Here is a 23,376-nt window from a genome sequence, read left to right as displayed (position 1 = left end):
TTCAAAAGTTGTGAAATACATGAGGTGCGTGAAACTCTCTGAAAAATAGGAGGAGCATGAAGCGGTGTTCAAAAACATGAAGAGCCTGAAATGTTGTGAAAAATTTGAAAAGCTTCAAAAGGTGTCAAAAATGAGATGAGCATGAAACTGTCTGAAAAATAGGAGGACCATGAAGTGGTGTTGAAAAACATGAAGAGCCTGAAGAGGAGTGAAAAATATGAAGAGATTCAATAAGTGTCAAAAATATGAGGAGCATGAAATGGTCTGAAAAATAGGAGGAGCATGAAACGGGGATCAAAAACATGAAGAGTCTGAAAAGGTGTGAAAAATATGAAGAGCTTCAGAAGGTGTCAAAAGTATGAGGAGCATGAAAGGTCTGAAAAATAGGACGAGCATGAAGTGGTGCTAAAACACATGAAGGGCCTGAAAAGTTGTGAAATAATGAAGAGCTTCTAAAGGTGTCAAAAATATGACGAGGATGAAACGGTCTGAAAAAAAGGAGGAGCATGAAGTGGTGTTGAAAAACCTGAACAGCCTGAAAAGGTGTGAAAAATATGAAGAGCTTCAAAACGTGTCAAAAATATGAGGAGCATGAAACGGTCTGGAAAATAGGAGGAGCATGAAGCGATGTTCAAAAACATGAAGAGCCTGAAAAGGTGTGAAAAATATGAAGAGCTTCAAAAGGTATGAAAAATATGAGGAGCATGAAAAGGTCTGAAAAATAGAAGCAGCATGAAATGGTGTTGAAAAACATGAAGAGCCTGAAAAGGTGTGAAAAATATGAAGAATTTCAAAAGGTGTTAAAAATTAGATGAGCATGAAACGGTCTGAAAAATAGGAGGAGCATGAAGTGGTGTTGAAAAACATGAAGAGCCTGAAAATGTGTGAAATATATGAAGAGCTTCAAAAGGTGTGAATTACATGAGGAGCATGAAAAAGTCTGAAAAAAAGGAGGATCATAAGGCGGTGTTGAAAAACATGAAGAGCCTGAAAATGTGTGAAAAATATGAAGAGATTCAAAAGGTGTCAATAATATGAGGAGCATGAAACGGTCTGAAAAATGGGAGGAGCATGAAGCTGTGTTCAAAAACATGAAGAGCTTGAAAAGTTGTGAAAAATATGAAGAGCTTCAAAACGTGTCAAAAATATGAGGAGCATGAAACGGTCTGAAAAATAGAAGCAGCATGAAGCAGTGTTCAAAAACATGAAGAGCCTGAAAAGGTGTGAAAAATATGAAGAGCTTCAAAATGTGTCAAATATATGAGGAGCATGAAACCGTCTGAAAAAAGGAAGAGCAAGAAAGGGTGTTGAAAAACATGAAGAGACTGAAAACGTGTGAAAAATATGAAGAGCTTCCAAAGATGTGAAAAATATGAAGAGCTTCAAAAGGTGTCAAAAATGAGATGAGCATGAAACGGTCTGAAAAATACGAGGAGCATGAAGGTGTGTCGAAAATCATGAAAAGCCTGAAAAGGTGTGAAAAATATGAAGAGCTTCAAAAGATGTGAAAAATATGAAGAGCATCAAAAGATGTCAAAATGAGATGAGCATGAAACGGTCTGAAAAATAGGAGGAGCATGAAGTGGTGTTGAAAAAAATGAAAAGCCTGAAAAGGTGTGAAATATATGAAGAGCTTCAAAAGGTGTTAAAAATATGAGGAGAAAGAAACGGTCTGGAAAATAGGAGGAGCATGAAATGGTGTTCAAAAACACGAAGAGCATGAAAAGCTGTGAGAAATATGAAAAGCTTCAAAAGGTGTGAAAAATATGAGGAGCATGAAATGGTCTGAAAAATAGGAGGAGCAAGAAGCGGTGTTCAAAAACATGACGAGCCTGAAAAGGTGTGAAAAATATGAAGAGCTTCAAAAGGTGTGAAATAAATGAGGAGCATGAAACGGTCTGAAATATAGGAGGAGCATGAAGCGGTGTTCAAAAACATGAAGAGCCTGAAAAGGTGTTAAATATATGAAGAGCTTCTCAAGGTGTCAAAAATATGAGGAGCATGAAACGGTCTGAAAAACAGGAGTAGCATGAAGTGGCATTGAATAACATCAAGAGCCTGAAAAGGTGTGAAAAATATGAAGAGCTTCAAAAGGTGTTAAAAATATGCAGAGCATGAAACGGTCTGAAAATTTGGAGGATCATGAGCGGTGTTCAAAAACATGAAGAGCCTGAAAAGGTGTGAAAAATATGAAGAGCTTCAAATGGTGTCAAAAGATGAGAAGAATGAAAAGGTCTGAAAGATAGATGCGGCATGAAATGGTGTTGAAAAACAAGAAGAGCCTGAAAAGGTGTGAAAAATATGAAGAGCTTCAAAAGTTGTGAAATACATGAGGACCATGAAACGGGTTGAAAAATAGAAGCAAGAAGTGGTGTGGAAAAACATGAAGAGCCTGAAAAGGTGTGAAAAATATGAAGAGATTCAAAAGGTGTCAATAATATGAGGACCATGAAATGGTCTGAAAAATGGGAGGAGCATGAAGCTGTGTGCAAAAACATGAAGAGCCTGAAAAGGTGTGAAATATATGAGGAGCATGAAATTGTCTGAAAAATAGGAGGAGCATGAAGTTGTGTTCAAAAACATGAAGAGCCTGAAAAGTTGTGAAAAATATGAAGAGCTCCAAAAGGTGTCAAAAATACGAGGAGCATGAAACGGTCTGAAAAAGAGGAGGAGCATGAAGCGTTGTTCAAAAACGTGAAGAGCCTGAAAATGTGTGAAAAATATGAAGAGCTTCAAAACGTGTCAAAAATATGAGGAGCATGAAACGGTCTGAAAAATAGAAGCAGCATGAAGCGGTGTTCAAAAAAATGCAGAGACTGAAAATGTGTGAAAAATATGAAGAGCTTCAAAAGGTGTCAAATTATGAGGAGCATGAAACTGTCTGCAAATAGGACGAGCATGAAGCGGTGTTCAAAAACATGAAGAGCCTGAAAAGGTGTGAAAATTATGAAGAGCTTCATAAGGTGTCAAAATTAGTTTAGCATGAAAGGGTCTGAACAATAGGAGGCGCATGAAGTGATGTTGAAAACATGAAGAGCCTGAAATGGTGTGAGATATATAAAGACCTTCAAAAGGTGTGAAAAATATGAAGAGCATCAAAAGGTGTCAAAAATATGAGGAGCATGAAACGGTCTGAAAAATAGGAGGAGGATGAAGCGGTGTTGAAAAACATGAAGAGCCTGAAAAGGTGTGAAATATATGAAGAGCTTGAAAAGGTGTCAAAAAAATGAGGAGAATGAAACGGTCTGCAAAATAGGAGGAGCATGAAATGATGTTCAAAAAAATGAAGAGCCTGAAAAGGTGTGAAAATTACGAAGAGATTCAAAAGGTGTGGAATACATGAGGAGGATTAAACGGTCTGAAACATAGGAGGAGCATGAAGCGGTGTTGAAAAACATGAAGAGCCTGAAAAGGTGTGAAAAATATGAAGAGCTTCAAAATGTGTGAAATACATGAGGAGTATGAAACGGTCAGAAAAATAGCAGGAGCATGAAGCGGTGTTGAAAAACATGAAGAGTCTGAAAACGTGTGAAAAGTATGAAGAGCTCAAAAATGTGAAAAATATAAGAGCTTCAAAAGGTGTCAAAAAAGAGATGAGCATGAAAAGGTCTGACAAATACAAGGAGCATGAAGCGGTGTTGAAAATCATGAAGAGCCTGAAAAGATATGAAAAATATGAAGAGCTTCATAAGGTGTGAAATATATGAAGAGCTTCAAAAGGTGTCAAAATGAGATGAGCATGAAACGATTTGAAAAATAGGAGGATCATGAATTGGTGTTGAAAAAAATGAAGAGCCTGAAAAGGGGTGAAATATCTGAAGAGCTTCAAAATGTGTCAAATATATGAGGAGAATGAAACGGTCTGAAAAATAGGCAGAGCATGAAGTGGTGATCAAAAACATGAAGAGCCTGAAAAGTAGTGAAAAATATGAAGAGCTTCAAAAGGTGTCAAAAATATGAGGAGCATGAAACGGTCTGAAAAATACGAGGAGCATGAAGCGGTGTTGAAAAACATGAAGAGCCTGAAAAGGTGTGAAAAATATGAAGAGCTTCAAAAGGTGTGAAATACATGAGGAGCATGAAACGGTCTGAAAAATAGGAGGAGCATGAAGCGGTGTTGAAAAATATGAAGAGCCTGAAAAGGTGTGAAAATTATGAAGAGCTTCAAAAGGTGTCAAAAATATGAGGAGCATGAAACGGTCTTAAAAATAGGAGGAGGATGAAGCGGTGTTCAAAAACTTGAAGAGGATGAAAAGGTGTGAAAAATATGAAGAGCTTTAAAAGGTGTCAAAAATATGAGGTGCATGAAACTGTCTGAAAAATAGGAGGATTATGAAACGGTGTTCAAAAACATGAAGAGCATTAAAAGGTGTGAAAAATATGAAGAGGCTCAAAACGTGTCAAAAATATGAGGAGTATGAAACTGTATGATAAATAGCAGGAGCATGAACCGGTGTTGAAAAACATGAAGAATCTGAAATCGTGTGAAAAATATGAAGAGCTTCAAAAATGGGAAAAATATGAAGAGCTTCAAAAGATGTGAATAATATGCAAAGCTTCAAAAGATGTCAAAAATGAGATGAGCATGAAACAGTCTGAAAAATAAGAGGGGCATGAAGTCGTGTTAAAAAATATGAAGAGCCTGAAAAGGTGTGAAAAATATGAAGAGCTTCAAACGGTGTGAAAAATATGAGGAGCATGATACGGTCTGAAAAATAGGAGGAGCATGAAACAGTGTTGAAAAACATGAAGAGCCTGAAAAGGTATGGAAAATATGTGCAGCTTCAAAAGGTGTTAAATACATGAGGAGCATGAAACCGTCTGAAAAATAAGATTAGCATGAAGCAGTGTTCAAAAACATGAAGAGCCTGAAAAGGTGTGAAAAATATGAGGAGCATGAAACGATCTGAAAAATAGGAGGATTATGAAACGGTGTTCAAAAACATGAAGAGCATGAAAAGGTGTGAAAAATATGAAGAGCCTCAAAATGTATCAAAAATATGAGGAGAACGAAACGGTTGGAAAAATAGGAGGAGCATGAAGCGGTGCTGAAAAACATAAAGAGCCTGAAAAGCTGTGAGAAATATGAAGAGCTTCAAAAGGTGTCAAAAATATGAGGAGCATGCAACGGTCGGAAAAATAGGAGGAGCATGAAGCCGTGTTCAAAAACATGAAGAGCCTGAAAAGGTGTGAAAAATATGAGGAACTTCAAACGGTGTGAAATACATGAGGAGCATGAAACGGTCTGAAAAATAGGAGGAGCATAAGCACTGTTCAAAAACATGTACAGCCTGAAAAGGTGTGAAAAATAAGAAGAGCTTCAAAAGGTGTGAAAAATATGAAGAGCTTCAAAAGGTGTCAAAAATTAGATTAGCATGAACCGGTCTGAAAAATAGGAGGAGCATGAAGCGGTGTTTAAAACATGAACAGACTGAAAAGGTATGAAAAATATGAAGAGCTTCAAAAGGTGTGAAAAATATGAAGAGCTTCAAAAGGTGTCAAAATTAGATTAGCATGAAAGGGTCTGAAAAATTGGAGGAGCATGAAGTGCTGTTGAAAAACATGAAGAGCCTGAAAAGGTGTGAAATATATGAAGAGCTTCAAAAGGTGTAAAATATATGAGGAGCATGAAACAGTCTGAAAAATAGGAGGAGCATGAAATGGTGTTCAAAAACATGAAGAGCCTGAAAAGGTGTGCAAAATATGAAGAGCTTCAAAAGGTGTGAAATACATGAGGAGCATGAAACGGTGTTCAAAAACATGCAGAGACTGAAAAGGTGTGAAAAATATGAAGAGCTTCAAAAAGTGTCAAAAATTAGATTAGCATGAATGGGTCTGAAAAATAGGAGGAGCCTGAAGTTTGTTGAAAAACATGAAGAGCCTGAAAAAGTGTGAAAAATATGAAGAGCTTCAAAAATATGAAAATTATGAAGAGCTTCAAAAGGTGTGAGAAATATGAAGAGCTTCAAAAGGTGTCTAAAATATGAGGAGCATGAAACAATCTGAAAAATAAGAAGAGCATGAAGCGGTGTTCAAAAATATGAAGACCCGAAAAGGTGTGAAGAATATGAAGAGGTTCAAAAGGTGTGAAAAATATGAGGAGCATGAAACGGTCTGAAAAACAGGAGGAGAATGAAGCGATGTTGAAAATCATCAAGAGCCTGAAAAGGTGTGAAAAATATGAAGAGCTTCAAAAATATGAAAATTATGAAGAGCTTCAAAAGGTGTGAGAAATATGAAGAGCTTCAAAAGGTGTCTAAAATATGAGGAGCATGAAACAATCTGAAAAATAAGAAGAGCATGAAGCGGTGTTCAAAAATATGAAGAGCCGAAAAGGTGTGAAATATATGAAGAGCTTCAAAAGGTGTCAAAAATATGAGGAGCCTGAAAAGGTCTGAAAAATAGTAGGAGCATGAAACGGTGTTGAAAAACATGAAGAGCCTGAAAGGTGTGAAAATGTGAAGAGCTTCAAAATGTGTCAAAAATATGAGGAGCCTGAAAAGGTCTGAAAAATAGTAGGAGCATGAAACGGTGTTGAAAAACATGAAGAGCCTGAAAAGATGTGAAAAATATGAATAGCTTCAAAAGGTGTCAAAAATATGAGGAGCATAAAACGGTCTAAAAAATAGGAGGAGCATGAAGTGGTCGACAAAAACAGGAAGAGCCCGAAAACGTGTGAAAAATATGAAGAGCTTCAAAATGTGTCAAAAATATGAGGAGTATGAAACGGTCTGAAAAATATGAGGAGCATGAAGCTATGTTGAAACACATGAAGAGCTTGAAAAGCTTTGAAATATATGAAGAGCTTCAAAAGGTGTGAAATACATGAGGAGCATGAAACGATCTGAAAAATAGGAGGAGCATGAAGCTATGTTGAAACACATGAAGAGCCTGAAAAGGTGTGAAAAATATGAAGAGCTTCAAAAGGTGTGAAAAATATGAGGAGCATGAAACGGTCTGAAAAATAGAAGCAGAATGAAACGGCGTTGAAAAACTTGAAGAGCCTGAAAACGTGTGAAAAATATGAAGAGATTCAAAAGGTGTGAACAATATGAAGAGCTTCAAAGGTGTCAAAAATGAGATGAGCATGAAACCTTCTGAAAAATAAGAGAAGCATGAAGTGGTGTTGAAAAACATGGTGAGACTGAAAAGCTGTGAAAAATATGAAGAGCTTCAAAAGGTGTAAACAATGAGAAGTGCATGAAACGGTCTGAACAATAGGAGGAGCATGAAGTGGTTGTGAAAAACATGAAGAGCCTGAAAATGTGTGCAAAATATGAAGAGATTCAAAAGCTGTGAAATAGATGAGGAGCATGAAACGGTCTGAAAAATAGGAGGAGTATGAAGCGGTGTTCAAAAACATGAAGAGCCTGAAAAGGTGTGAAAAATATGAGAGCTTCAAAAGGTGTCAAAAATATGAGGAGCATGAAACGGTCTGAAAAATATGCGAAGCATGAAGCGGTGTTGGAAATCATGAAGAGTCTGAAAAGGTGTGAAATATATGAAGAGCTTCAAAAGGTGTCAACAATATGAGGAGCATGAAACGGTCTGAAAAATAGGAGGAGCATGAAGCAGTGTTCAAAAACATGAAGGGACTGAAAAGGTGTGAAAAATATGAAGAGTTTCAAAAGGTGTCAAAAAATAGATGAGCATGAAACGGTCTGAAATTAGGAGGAGCATGAAACGGTGTTCAAAAACATGAAGAGACTGAAAAGGTGTGAAATATATGAAGAGCTTCAAAAGGTGTGAAATACATGAGAAGCATTAAACGGTCTGATAAATAGGAGGAGCATGAAGCAGTGTTCAAAAACATGAAGAGACTGAAAAGGTGTGAAAAATATGAAGAGCTTCAAAAGGTGTGAATTACATGAGGAGCATGAAACATTCTGAAAAATAGGAGGAGCATGATGCAGTGTTCAAAAACATCAAGAGACTGAAAACTTGTAAAAAATATGAAGAGTTTCAAAAGGTTTGAAAAATATGAAGAATTTCGAAAGGTGTCAAAAATGAGATGAGCATGAAAAGGTCTGAAAAATAGGAGGAGCATGAAGTGGTGTTGAAAAACATGAAGAGCCTGAAAACGTGTGAAAAATATGAAGAGATTCAAAAGGTGTCAAAAATAGGAGGAGTATGAAACGGTCTGAAATCTAGGAGGAGCATCAAGTGGTTTTGAAAAATACAAAGAACCTGAAAAGGTGTGAAAAATATGAAGAGCTTCAAAAGGTGTCAAAAATAGGAGGAGTATGAAACGGTCTGAAATCTAGGAGGAGCATCAAGTGGTTTTGAAAAATACGAAGAACCTGAAAAGGTGTGAAAAATATGAAGAGCTTCAAAAGGTGTCAAAAATGTGAGGAGCATGAAACAGTCTGAAAAATAGGAGGAGCATGAATCGGTGTTGAAAAACATGAAGAGCTTGAAAAGGGGTGAAATATATGAAGAGCTTCAAAAGGTGTCAAAAATAGGAGGAGTATGAAACGGTCTGAAATCTAGGAGGAGCATGAAGTGGCATTGAAAAACATGAAGATCATGAAAAGGTGTGAAAAATATGAAGAGCTTCAAAAGGTGTCAAAAATGTGAGGAGCATGAAACGGTCTGAAAAATAGGAGGAGCATGAAGCTGTGTTGAAAAACATAAAGTGCCTGAAAAGGTATGACATATATGAAGAGCTTCAAAAAGTGTCAAAATATGAGGAGCATGAAACGGTCTAAAAAAGAGGAGGAGCATGAAACGGTCTGAAAAATAGGAGGAGCATGAATTGGTGTTGAAAACATGAAGAGTATGTAAAGTTGTGAAAAATATTGAAGAGCTTCAAAAGGTGTCAAAAATATGAGGAGCTTGAAACGGCCTGAAAAATAGGAGGAGCATGAAGCGGTGTTCAAAAACATGAAGAGCATGAAAAGTTGTGAAAAATATGAGGAACTTCAAAAGGTTTCAAAAATACGAGGAGCATGAAACGGCCTAAAATAGGAGGAGCATGAAGCGTTGTTGAAAAACATGAAGTGCCTGAAAAGGTGTGAAATATGAAGAGCTTCAAAATGTGTCAAAAATATGAGGAGCATGAAATGGTCTGAAAAATAGGAGGAGCATGAAGGCATGTTAAAAAACATGAAGAGCCTGAAAATGTGTGAAAAATATGAAAAGCCTCAAAACGTATCAAAAATATGAGGAGCATGAAACGATCTGAAAAATAGCAGGAGCATGAAGCAGTGTTGAAAAACATGAAGAGTCTGAAACCATGTGAAAATATGAAGAGCTTCAAAAATATGAAAAATATGAAGAGCCTGAAAAGGTGTGAAAAATATGAAGAGCTTCAAATGGTGTCAAAATTATGAGGAACATGAAGCGGTCTGAAAAATAGGAGGAGCATGAAGCAGTGTTGAAAAATATGAAGAGCCTGAAAAGGTGTGAAAAATATGAAAAGCTTCAAAAGATGTGAAAAATATGAAAAGCTTCAAAAGGTGTCAAAAATGAGATGAGCATGAAACGGTTTGAAAAATAGGAAGAGCATGAAGTGGTGTTGAAAAAAAAGAAGAGACTGAAAAGGTGTGAAAAATATGAAGAGTTTCAAAAGTTGTGAAATATATGAGGTGCAAGAAACGGTCTGAGAAATATTAGGAGCATGAAGCGGTGTTGAAAAAAAAGAAGAGCCTGAAAAGGTGTGAAAAATATGAAAAGCTTCAAAAGATGTGAAAAATATGAAAAGCTTCAAAAGGTGTCAAAAATGAGATGAGCATGAAACGGTTTGAAAAATAGGAAGAGCATGAAGTGGTGTTGAAAAAAAAGAAGAGACTGAAAAGGTGTGAAAAATATGAGGATCATCAAAAGGTGTCAAAAATATGAGGAGCATGAAAAGGTCTGCAAAAAGGAGGAGCATGAAGTGGTGCTGATAAATCTGAAGAGCCTGAAAAGGTGTGAAAAATATGAAAAGCTTCAAAATCTGTCAAAAATATGAGGAGCATGAAACGGTCTAAAAAATAGGAGGCGCATGAAGCGGTGATCAAAATCATGACAAGCCTGAAAACCTGTGAAAAATATGAAGAGCTTCAAAAGGTGTGAAATATTTGAGGCGCATGAAACTCTCTGAAAATTAGGAGGAGCAAGAAGCAGTGTTGAAAAACATGAAGAGCCTGAAAAGGTGTGAAAAATATGAAGACCTTCAAAAGGCGTGAAATACATGAGGCGCATGAAACTCTCTGAAAATTAGGAGGAGCATGAAGCAGTGTTCAAAAACATGAAGAGCCTGAAAACTTGTGAAAAATATGAAGAGCTTCAAAAGGGGTCAAAAATATGAAGAACATGAAACCGTTCGAAAAATAGGAGGAGCATGAGGTGGTGTTGAAAATCATGAAGAGCCTCAAAAAGTGTGAAAAATATGAAGAGCTTTAAAAGGTGTGAAAAATATGAAGAGCTTCAAAAGGTGTGAAATATATGAAGAGCTTCAAAATGTGTCAAAAATATGAGGAGCATGAAACGGTCTGAAAAATAGGAAGAGCATGAAGTGGTGTTGAAAAACATGAAGAGCTGAAAACGTGTGAAAAATATGAAGAGCTTCAAAAGGTGTCAAAAATATGAGGAGCAAAAAACGGTCTGAAAACAAGGAGAAGCATGAAGCGTGTTCAAATACATGAAAAGCCTGAAAAGGTGTGAAAAATATGAAGAGCTTCAAAACGTGTCAAAAATACAAAGAGCATGAAACCGTCTGAAAAATAGAAGCAGCATGAAGTGGTGTTGAAAAACATGAAGAGCCGGAAAACGTATGAAAAATATGAAGAGCTTCAAAGTTGTGAAAAATATGAAGAGCTTCAAAAGGTGTCAAAAATGAGAAGAGAATGAAACGGTCTGAAAAATAGGAGGAGCATGAAGTGGTGTTGAAAAACATGAAGTGCCTGAGAAGGTGTGAAAAATATGAAGAGCTTCTAAAGGTGTCAAAAATATGAGGAGCATGAAACGGTCTGAAAAATAGGAGGAGCATGAAGTGGTGTTGAAAAACATGAAGAGCCTGAAAAGGTGTGAAAAATATGAAGAGCTTCTAAAGGTGTCAAAATATGTGGAGAATGAAGTGGTCTGAAAAATAGGAGGAGCATGAAGCGGTGTTGAAAAACATGAAGTGCCTGAGAAGGTGTGAAAAATATGAAGAGCTTCTAAAGGTGTCAAAAATATGAGGAGCATGAAACGGTCTGAAAAATAGGAGGAGCATGAAGTGGTGTTGAAAAACATAAAGAGGCTGAAAAGCTGTGAAAAATATGAAGACCTTCAAAAGTTGTCAAAAATATGAAGAGCATGAAACGGTCTGAAAAATAGGAGGAGCATGAAGTGGTGTTGAAAAACATGAAGTGCCTGAGAAGGTGTGAAAAATATGAAGAGCTTCAAAAGGTGTGAAATACATGAGGAGCATGAAACGGGCTGAAAAATAGGAGAAGCATGAAGTGGTGCGGAAAAACATGAAGAGCCTGAAAAGGTTTGAAAAATATGAAGAGCTTCAAAAGGTGTGAAATACATGAGGAGCATGAAACTCTCTGAACATTAGGAGGAGCATGAAGCGGTGTTCAAAAACATGAAGAGCCTGAAATGTTGTGAAAAATATGAAAAGCTTCAAAAGTTGTCAAAAATGAGATGAGCTTGAAACGCTCTGAAAAATAGGAGGAACATGAAGCGGTGTTGAAAAACATGAAGAGCCTGAAAAGTTGTGAAAAATGTGAAAAGCTTCAAAAGGTGTGAAATACATGAGGAGCATGAAACGGTCTGAAAAATAGGAGTAGCATGAGACGGTGTTGAAAAACATGAAGAGCGTGAAAAGTTGTGAAAAACATGAAGAGCTTCAAAAGGTGTCAAAATTATGAGGAGCATGAAACGGTCTGAAAAATAGGAGGAGCATGAAACGGTGTTCAAAACATGAAGAGCCTGAAAAGGTGTGAAATATATGACGAGCTTCAAAAGATGTGAAATATAGCAGCAGCATGAAGCGGTGTTCAAAAACATAAAAAGCCTGAAAAGGTGTGAAAAATATGAAGAGATTCTAAAGGTGTCAAAAATATGAGGAGCATGAAACGGTCTAAAAAATAGGAGGGGCATGAAGTGGTGTTGAAAAACATGAAGAGCCTGAAAAGGTGTGAAAAATATGAAGAGCTTCAAAAGGTGTGAAAAATATGAAGAGATTCTAAAGGTGTCAAAAATATGAGGAGCATGAAACGGTCTGAAAAATAGCAGGAGCATGAAGCAGTGATGAAAAACAGGAAGAGTCTGAAAACGCGTTAAAAAAAGAAGAGCTTCAAAAATATGAAAAATATGAAGAGATTCAAAATGTGTGAAAAATATGAAGAGCTTCAAAAGGTGTAAAAAATGAGATGAGCATGAAACGGTCTGAAAAATACGAGGAGCATGAAGAGGTGTTGAAAATCATGAAGAGCCTGAAAAGGCGTGAAAAATATGAACGACTTCAAAAGATGTGAAATATATGAAGAGCTTCAAAAGGGGTCAAAATGAGATGAGCATGAAACGGTCTCAAAAATAGGAGGAGCATGAAGTGGTGTTGAAAAAAATGAAAAGCCTGAAAAGGTGTGAAATATATGAAGAGCTTCAAAAGGTGTCAAAATATGAGGAGCATGAAATGGTCTGAAATATAGGAGGAGCATGAAACGGTGTGGAAAAACATGAAGAGGCTGAAAAGGTGTGAAAAATATGAAGAGCTTCAAAAGGTGACCAAAATGTGATGAGTATGAAACGGTCTGAAAAATAGGAGAAGCATGAAACTGTGTTCAAAAAAATGAAGAGCCTGAAAAGGTGTGAAAAATATGAAGAGCTTTAAAAGGTGTGAAATACATAAGGAGGATTAAATGGTCTGAAAAATAGGAGGAGCATGAAGTGGTGTTCAGACACATGAAGAGCCTGAAAAGGTGTGAAAAATATGAAGAGCTTCAAAAGGTGTCAAAAATATGAGGAGCATGAAACGGTCTGAAAAACAGGAGGAGCATGAAGTCGTGTTGAAAAACAAGAAGACACTTAAAATATGTGAGAAATATGAAGAGCTTCAAAAGGTGTCAAAATATGAGGAGCATGAAACGGTCTGAAAAATAGGAAGAGAATGAAGCGGTGTTCAAAAATATGAAGAGCCTGAAAAGTTGTGAAAAATATGAAGAGCTTCAAAAGGTGTCAAAATATGAGGAGCATGAAATGGTCTGAAATATAGGAGGAGCATGAAACGGTGTGGAAAAACACGAAGAGCCTGAAAAGGTGTGAAAAATATGAAGAGCTTCAAAAGGTGACCAAAATGTGATGAGTATGAAACGGTCTGAAAAATAGGAGAAGCATGAAACTGTGTTCAAAAAAATGAAGAGCCTGAAAAGGTGTGAAAAATATAAAGAGCTTCAAAACGTATCAAAAATATGAGGAGCATGAAAAGGTCTGAAAAGTAGGAGAAGCATGAAGCGGTGTTCAAAAACATGAAGAGCCTGAAAAGGTGTGAAAAACATGAAGAGCTTCAAAAGGTGTCAAATATATGAGGAGCATGAAACGGTCTGAAAATAGGAGGATTATGAAACGGTGTTCAAAAACATGAAGAGCCTGAATAGGTGTGAAAAATAAGAAAAGCCTCAAAACCTGTCAAAACTATGAGGAGCATGAAACGGTCTGAAAAATAGCAGGAGCATGAAGCGGTGTTCATAAACTTGGAGACCCTGAAAAGGTGTGAAAAATATGAAGAGCATCAAAAGATGTCAAAAATATGAGGAGCATGAAACGGTCTGAAAAATAGGAGGAGCATGAAGCGGTGTTCAAAAATATGAAGAGCCTGAAAAGGTGTGAAAAATATGAAGAGCTTCAAAAGGTGTGAAAAATATGTGGAGCATGAAACGGTCTGAAAAATAGCAGGAGCATGAAGCGGTGTTGAAAATCATGAAGAGCCTGAAAAGGCGTGAAAAATATGAACAGCTTCAAAAGATGTGAAAAATATGAAGAGCTTCAAAACGGGTCAAAATGAGATGAGCATGAAACGGTCTGAAAAATAGGAGGAGCATGATGTGGTGTTGAAAAAAATGAAAAGCCTGAAAAGGTGTGAAATATAGGAGGAGCTTTAAAAGGTGTCAAAAAAATGAAGAGAATGAAACGGTCTGTAAAAGAGGCGGAGCATGAAGCAGTGGTCAGAAACATGAAGAGCCTGAAAAGGTGTGAAAAATATGAAGAGCTTCAAAAGGTGTGAAAAAATATGAGGAGCATGAAACGTTCTGAAAAATAGGAGGAGCAGGAAGCGGTGTTCAAAAACATGAAGAGCCTGAAAAGGTGTGAAAAATATCAAGAGCTTCAAAAGGTGTCAAAAATATGAGGAGAATGAAACGGTCTGAAAATTAGGAGGAGTATGAAGCGGTGTTGAAAAACATGACGAGCCTGAAAAGGTTTTGAAAAATATGAAGAGCTTCACAAGGTATGAAATATAGGAGCAGCATGAAGCGGTGTTCAAAAACATAAAAAGCCTGTTAAGGTGTGAAAAATATGAAGAGCTTCAAAACGTGTCAAATATATGTGGAGCATGAAACGGTTTGAAAAATTGGAGGAGCATGAAGCGGTGTTGAAAAACATGAAGAACCTGAAAACTTGTGAAAAATATGAAGATCTTCAAAAGGTGTAAAAATATGAGGAGCATGAAACGATCAGAAAAATAGGAGGAGCATGAAGCGGTGTTGAAAAACATGAAGTGCCTGAAAAGGTGTGAAAAATATGAAGAGCTTCAAAAGGTGTCAAAAATATGAGGAGCATGAAACGCTCTGAAATATACGAGGAGCATGAAGTGGTGATGAAAAACTTGAAGAGCTGAAAAGGTGGAAAAATATGAAGAGCTTCAACAGGCGTCAAAAATATGAGGAGCATGAAATGGACTGAAAAATAGGAGGAACATGAAGCGGTGTTGAAAAACATGAAGAGCCTGAAAAATTTTGAAAAACGTGAAAAGCTTCAAAAGGTGTGAAATACATGAGGAGCATGAAACGCTCTGAAAAACAGGAGGAGCATGAAGCGGTGTTGAAAAACATGAAGAACCTGAAAATTTGTAAAAATATGAAGAGCTTCAAAAGGTGTGAAATATATGAACAGTTTCAAAAGTGTGAAAAATGAGATGAGCATGAAGCGGTCTTAAAAATAGGAGGAGCATGAAGTGTTGTTGAAAAACATAAAGATCCTGAAAATGTGTGAAATATATGAAGAGCTACAAAAGGTGTCAAAAACGTGAGGAGCATTAAACGGTCTGAAAAATAGGAGCAGCATGAAACGGTGTTGAAAGACATGAAGAGCCTGAAAAGGTGTGAAAAACATGAAGAGCTTCAAAACGTGTCAAAAATATGTGGAGCATGAAAGGGTCTGAAAATTAGCAGAAGCATGAAGCGGTGTTGAAAAACATGAAGAACCTGAAAACGTGTGAAAAATATGAAAAACTTCAAATGGTGTGAAAAATATGAACAGCTTCAAAAGGTGTAAAAAATATGAAGAGCTTCAAAAGGTGTCATAAATATGAAGAACAAGAAATGGTCTGAAAAATAAGAGAGCATGAAACGGTGTTCAAAAATATGAAGAGCCTGAAAAGGTGTGAAAAATATGAAGAGCTTCAAAAGGTGTGAACAAAAAGGAAGAGCTTCAAAAGGTGTCAAAAATATGAGGAGCATGAAACGGTCTGAAAAATAGGAGGAGCATGAAACGGTATTGAAAAACATGAAGACACTTAAAATGTGTGAAAAATATGAAGAGCTTCAAAAGGTGTCAAAAATATGAGGAGCATGAAACGGTCTGAAAAATAGGAGGAGCATGAAGTCTTGTTGAAAAGCAAGAAGACACTTAAAATGTGTGAGAAATATGAAGAGCTTCAAAAGGTGTCAAAATTACGAGGAACATGAAACGGACTGAAAAATAGGAGGAGCATGAAGTCGTGTTGAAAAACATGAAGACACTTAAAATGTGTGAAAAATATGAAGAGCTTCAAAAGGTGTCAAAAATATGAGGAGCATGAAACGGTCTGAAAATAGGAGGATTATGAAACGGTGTTCAAAAACATGAAGAGCCTGAATAGGTGTGAAAAATATGAAAAGCCTCAAAACCTGTCAAAAATATGAGGAGCATGAAACGGTCTGAAAAATAGCAGGAGCATGAAGCGGTGTTGAAAAACAGGAAGAGTCTGAAAACGCGTTAAAAAATGAAGAGCTTCAAAAATATGAAAAATATGAAGAGCTTCAAAATGTGTGAAAAATATGAAGAGCTTCAAAAGGTGTAAAAAATGAGATGAGCATGAAACGGTCTGAAAAATACGAGGAGCATGAAGCGGTGTTGAAAATCATGAAGAGCCTGAAAAGGCGTGAAAAATATGAACGACTTCAAAAGATGTGAAATATATGAAGAGCTTCAAAAGGGGTCAAAATGAGATGAGCATGAAACGGTCTGAAAAATAGGAGGAGCATGAAGTGGTGTTGAAAAAAATGAAAAGCCTGAAAAGGTGTGAAATATATGAAGAGCTTCAAAAGGTGTCAAAAATATGAGGAGAATGAAACGGTCTGCAACATAGAAGGAGCATGAAATGGTGTTCAAAAAAATGAAGAGCATGAAAAGGTGTGAAAAATATGAAGAGCTTTAAAAGGTGTGAAATATATAAGGAGGATTAAATGGTCTGAAAAATAGGAGGAGCATGATGCGGTGTTCAGACATATGAAGAGCCTGAAAAGGTGTGAAAAATATGAAGAGCTTCAAAAGGTGTGAAAAATATGAGGAGCATGAAACGGTCTGAAAAATAGGAGGAGCATAAAGCGGTGTTCAAAAACATGAAGAGCCTGAAAAGGTGTGAAAAATATGAAGACCTTCAAAACGTGTCAAAAATATTAGGAGCATGAAATGGTCAGGAAAATAGGAGGAGCATGAAACGGTGTTGAAAAACCTGAAAGCCTGAAAAGGTGTGAGAAATATGAAGAGCTTCAAAACGTGTCAAAAATATGAGGAGCATGAAACGGTCTGAAAAATAGCAGAAGCATGAAGCGGTGTTGAAAAACATGAAGAGTCTGAAAACGTGGAAAATATGAAGAGCTTCAAAAATATGAAAAATATGAAGAGCTTCAAAAGGTGTGAAAAATATGAAGAGCTTCAAAAGGTGTCAAAAATGAGATGAGCATGAAACTCTCTGAAAAATAGGAGGAGCATGAAGCGGTGTTGAAAATCATGAAGAGCCTGAAAAGGCGTGAAAAATATGAACAGCTTCAATAGATGTGAAAAATATGAAGAGCTTCAAAAGGGGTCAAAATGAGATGAGCATGAAACGGTCTGAAAAATACGAGGAGCCTGAAGTGGTGTTGAAAAAAATGAAAAGCCTGAAAAGGTGTGAAATATAGGAGGAGCTTTAAAAGGTGTCAAAAAAATGAAGAGAATGAAACGGTCTGCAAAATAGGCGGAGCATGAAGCGGTGTTCAAAAAAATGAAGAGCCTGAAAAGATGTGAAAAATATGAAGAGCTTCAAAAGGTGTCAAAAATATGAGGAGAATGAAACGGTCTGAAAAATAGCAGAAGCATGAAGCGGTCGTCAAAATCATGAAGATCCTGAAAGGGTTTGAAAAATAAGAAGAGCTTCAAAAGGTGTCAAAAATATGAGGAGCATGAAACGGTATGAAAAATAGGCGGAGCATGAAGCGGTGTTGAAAAACATGAAGAGCCTGAAAATGTGTAAAAAATATGAAGAGCTTCAAAGGGTGTCAAAAATATGAGGAGTATGTAACGGTCTGAAAAATAGGAGGAGCACGAAGCGGTGTTCATAAACTTGGAGACCCTGAAAAGGTGTGAAAAATATGAAGAGCATCAAAAGATGTCAAAAATATGAGGAGCATGAAATGGTCTGAAAAATAGGAGAAGCATGAAGCGGTGTTCAAAAATATGAAGAGCCTGAAAAGGTGTGAAAAATATGAAGAGCTTCAAAAGGTGTGAAAAATATGTGGAGCATGAAACGTTCTGAAAAATAGCAGGAGCATGAAGCGGTGTTGAAAATCATGAAGAGCCTGAAAAGGTGTGAAAAATATGAAGAGCTTCAAAAGGTGTGAAAAATATGAAGAGCTTCAAAAGGTGTGAAAAAATATGAGGAGCATGAAACGGTCTGAAAAATAGGAGGAGCATGAAGCGGTGTTTAAAAACATGAAGAGGCTGAAAAGTTGTGAAAAATATGAAGAGCTTCAAAAGGTGTCTAAAATATAAGGAGCATGAAACGGTATGAAAAATAGGAGGAGCATGAAGCGGTGTTGAAAAACATGAAGAGCCTGAAAATGTGTGAAAAATATGAAGAGCTTCAAAAATGTGACAAATATGAAGAGCTTCCAAAGGTGTAAAAAATGAGATGAGCATGAAACGGTCTGAAAAATACGAGGAGCATGAAGCGGTGTTGAAAATCATGAAGAGCCTGAAAAGGCGTGAAAAATATGAACGACTTCAAAAGATGTGAAATATATGAAGAGCTTCAAAAGGGGTCAAAATGAGATGAGCATGAAACGGTCTCAAAAATAGGAGGAGCATGAAGTGGTGTTGAAAAAAATGAAAAGCCTGAAAAGGTGTGAAATATATGAAGAGCTTCAAAAGGTGTCAAAATATGAGGAGCATGAAATGGTCTGAAATATAGGAGGAGCATGAAACGGTGTGGAAAAACATGAAGAGGCTGAAAAGGTGTGAAAAATATGAAGAGCTTCAAAAGGTGACCAAAATGTGATGAGTATGAAACGGTCTGAAAAATAGGAGAAGCATGAAACTGTGTTCAAAAAAATGAAGAGCCTGAAAAGGTGTGAAAAATATGAAGAGCTTCAAAAGGTGTCAAAAATATGAGGAGCATGAAACGGTCTGAAAAACAGGAGGAGCATGAAGTCGTGTTGAAAAACAAGAAGACACTTAAAATATGTGAGAAATATGAAGAGCTTCAAAAGGTGTCAAAATATGAGGAGCATGAAACAGTCTGAAAAATAGGAAGAGAATGAAGCGGTGTTCAAAAATATGAAGAGCCTGAAAAGTTGTGAAAAATATGAAGAGCTTCAAAAGGTGTCAAAATATGAGGAGCATGAAATGGTCTGAAATATAGGAGGAGCATGAAACGGTGTGGAAAAACACGAAGAGCCTGAAAAGGTGTGAAAAATATGAAGAGCTTCAAAAGGTGACCAAAATGTGATGAGTATGAAACGGTCTGAAAAATAGGAGAAGCATGAAACTGTGTTCAAAAAAATGAAGAGCCTGAAAAGGTGTGAAAAATATAAAGAGCTTCAAAACGTATCAAAAATATGAGGAGCATGAAAAGGTCTGAAACGTAGCAGAAGCATGAAGCGGTGTTCAAAAACATGAAGAGCCTGAAAAGGTGTGAAAAACATGAAGAGCTTCAAAAGGTGTCAAATATATGAGGAGCATGAAACGGTCTGAAAATAGGAGGATTATGAAACGGTGTTCAAAAACATGAAGAGCCTGAATAGGTGTGAAAAATAAGAAAAGCCTCAAAACCTGTCAAAACTATGAGGAGCATGAAACGGTCTGAAAAATAGCAGGAGCATGAAGCGGTGTTCATAAACTTGGAGACCCTGAAAAGGTGTGAAAAATATGAAGAGCATCAAAAGATGTCAAAAATATGAGGAGCATGAAACGGTCTGAAAAATAGGAGGAGCATGAAGCGGTGTTCAAAAATATGAAGAGCCTGAAAAGTTGTGAAAAATATGAAGAGCTTCAAAAGGTGTGAAAAATATGTGGAGCATGAAACGGTCTGAAAAATAGCAGGAGCATGAAGCGGTGTTGAAAATCATGAAGAGCCTGAAAAGGCGTGAAAAATATGAACAGCTTCAAAAGATGTGAAAAATATGAAGAGCTTCAAAACGGTCAAAATGAGATGAGCATGAAACGGTCTGAAAAATATGAGGAGCATGATGTGGTGTTGAAAAAAATGAAAAGCCTGAAAAGGTGTGAAATATAGGAGGAGCTTTAAAAGGTGTCAAAAAAATGAAGAGAATGAAACGGTCTGTAAAAGAGGCGGAGCATGAAGCAGTGGTCAGAAACATGAAGAGCCTGAAAAGGTGTGAAAAATATGAAGAGCTTCAAAAGGTGTGAAAAAATATGAGGAGCATGAAACGTTCTGAAAAATAGGAGGAGCAGGAAGCGGTGTTCAAAAACATGAAGAGCCTGAAAAGGTGTGAAAAATATCAAGAGCTTCAAAAGGTGTCAAAAATATGAGGAGAATGAAACGGTCTGAAAATTAGGAGGAGTATGAAGCGGTGTTGAAAAACATGACGAGCCTGAAAAGGTTTTGAAAAATATGAAGAGCTTCACAAGGTATGAAATATAGGAGCAGCATGAAGCGGTGTTCAAAAACATAAAAATCCTGTTAAGGTGTGAAAAATATGAAGAGCTTCAAAACGTGTCAAATATATGTGGAGCATGAAACGGTTTGAAAAATTGGAGGAGCATGAAGCGGTGTTGAAAAACATGAAGAACCTGAAAACTTGTGAAAAATATGAAGATCTTCAAAAGGTGTAAAAATATGAGGAGCATGAAACGATCAGAAAAATAGGAGGAGCATGAAGCGGTGTTGAAAAACATGAAGTGCCTGAAAAGGTGTGAAAAATATGAAGAGCTTCAAAAGGTGTCAAAAATATGAGGAGCATGAAACGCTCTGAAATATACGAGGAGCATGAAGTGGTGATGAAAAACTTGAAGAGCTGAAAAGGTGGAAAAATATGAAGAGCTTCAACAGGCGTCAAAAATATGAGGAGCATGAAATGGACTGAAAAATAGGAGGAACATGAAGCGGTGTTGAAAAACATGAAGAGCCTGAAAAATTTTGAAAAACGTGAAAAGCTTCAAAAGGTGTGAAATACATGAGGAGCATGAAACGCTCTGAAAAACAGGAGGAGCATGAAGCGGTGTTGAAAAACATGAAGAACCTGAAAATTTGTAAAAATATGAAGAGCTTCAAAAGGTGTGAAATATATGAACAGTTTCAAAAGTGTGAAAAATGAGATGAGCATGAAGCGGTCTTAAAAATAGGAGGAGCATGAAGTGTTGTTGAAAAACATAAAGATCCTGAAAATGTGTGAAATATATGAAGAGCTACAAAAGGTGTCAAAAACGTGAGGAGCATTAAACGGTCTGAAAAATAGGAGCAGCATGAAACGGTGTTGAAAGACATGAAGAGCCTGAAAAGGTGTGAAAAACATGAAGAGCTTCAAAACGTGTCAAAAATATGCGGAGCATGAAAGGGTCTGAAAATTAGCAGAAGCATGAAGCGGTGTTGAAAAACATGAAGAACCTGAAAACGTGTGAAAAATATGAAAAACTTCAAATGGTGTGAAAAATATGAACAGCTTCAAAAGGTGTAAAAAATATGAAGAGCTTCAAAAGGTGTCATAAATATGAAGAACAAGAAATGGTCTGAAAAATAAGAGAGCATGAAACGGTGTTCAAAAATATGAAGAGCCTGAAAAGGTGTGAAAAATATGAAGAGCTTCAAAAGGTGTGAACAAAAAGGAAGAGCTTCAAAAGGTGTCAAAAATATGAGGAGCATGAAACGGTCTGAAAAATAGGAGGAGCATGAAACGGTATTGAAAAAACATGAAGACACTTAAAATGTGTGAAAAATATGAAGAGCTTCAAAAGGTGTCAAAAATATGAGGAGCATGAAACGGTCTGAAAAATAGGAGGAGCATGAAGTCTTGTTGAAAAGCAAGAAGACACTTAAAATGTGTGAGAAATATGAAGAGCTTCAAAAGGTGTCAAAATTACGAGGAACATGAAACGGACTGAAAAATAGGAGGAGCATGAAGTCGTGTTGAAAAACATGAAGACACTTAAAATGTGTGAAAAATATGAAGAGCTTCAAAAGGTGTCAAAAATATGAGGAGCATGAAACGGTCTGAAAATAGGAGGATTATGAAACGGTGTTCAAAAACATGAAGAGCCTGAATAGGTGTGAAAAATATGAAAAGCCTCAAAACCTGTCAAAAATATGAGGAGCATGAAACGGTCTGAAAAATAGCAGGAGCATGAAGCGGTGTTGAAAAACAGGAAGAGTCTGAAAACGCGTTAAAAAATGAAGAGCTTCAAAAATATGAAAAATATGAAGAGCTTCAAAATGTGTGAAAAATATGAAGAGCTGCAAAAGGTGTAAAAAATGAGATGAGCATGAAACGGTCTGAAAAATACGAGGAGCATGAAGCGGTGTTGAAAATCATGAAGAGCCTGAAAAGGCGTGAAAAATATGAACGACTTCAAAAGATGTGAAATATATGAAGAGCTTCAAAAGGGGTCAAAATGAGATGAGCATGAAACGGTCTGAAAAATAGGAGGAGCATGAAGTGGTGTTGAAAAAAATGAAAAGCCTGAAAAGGTGTGAAATATATGAAGAGCTTCAAAAGGTGTCAAAAATATGAGGAGAATGAAACGGTCTGCAACATAGAAGGAGCATGAAATGGTGTTGAAAAAAATGAAGAGCATGAAAAGGTGTGAAAAATATGAAGAGCTTTAAAAGGTGTGAAATATATAAGGAGGATTAAATGGTCTGAAAAATAGGAGGAGCATGATGCGGTGTTCAGACACATGAAGAGCCTGAAAAGGTGTGAAAAATATGAAGAGCTTCAAAGGTGTGAAAAATATGAGGAGCATGAAACGGTCTGAAAAATAGGAGGAGCATAAAGCGGTGTTCAAAAACATGAAGAGCCTGAAAAGGTGTGAAAAATATGAAGACCTTCAAAACGTGTCAAAAATATTAGGAGCATGAAATGGTCAGGAAAATAGGAGGAGCATGAAACGGTGTTGAAAAACCTGAAAGCCTGAAAAGGTGTGAGAAATATGAAGAGCTTCAAACGTGTCAAAAATATGAGGAGCATGAAACGGTCTGAAAAATAGCAGAAGCATGAAGCGGTGTTGAAAAACATGAAGAGTCTGAAAACGTGGAAAATATGAAGAGCTTCAAAAATATGAAAAATATGAAGAGCTTCAAAAGGTGTGAAAAATATGAAGAGCTTCAGAAGGGGTCAAAATGAGATGAGCATGAAACTCTCTGAAAAATAGGAGGAGCATGAAGCGGTGTTGAAAATCATGAAGAGCCTGAAAAGGCGTGAAAAATATGAACAGCTTCAATAGATGTGAAAAATATGAAGAGCTTCAAAAGGGGTCAAAATGAGATGAGCATGAAACGGTCTGAAAAATACGAGGAGCATGAAGTGGTGTTGAAAAAAATGAAAAGCCTGAAAAGGTGTGAAATATAGGAGGAGCTTTAAAAGGTGTCAAAAATATGAAGAGAATGAAACGGTCTGCAAAATAGGCGGAGCATGAAGCGGTGTTCAAAAACATCAAGAGCCTGAAAAGGTGTGAAAAATATGAAGAGCTTCAAAAGGTGTCAAAAATATGAGG

The sequence above is a fragment of the Dama dama genome, chromosome 8, assembly GCF_033118175.1.
Source record: "Dama dama isolate Ldn47 chromosome 8, ASM3311817v1, whole genome shotgun sequence".
Classification (NCBI taxonomy): Eukaryota; Metazoa; Chordata; class Mammalia; order Artiodactyla; family Cervidae; genus Dama; species Dama dama.
Note: the sequence above shows the minus strand (reverse complement) of the source record.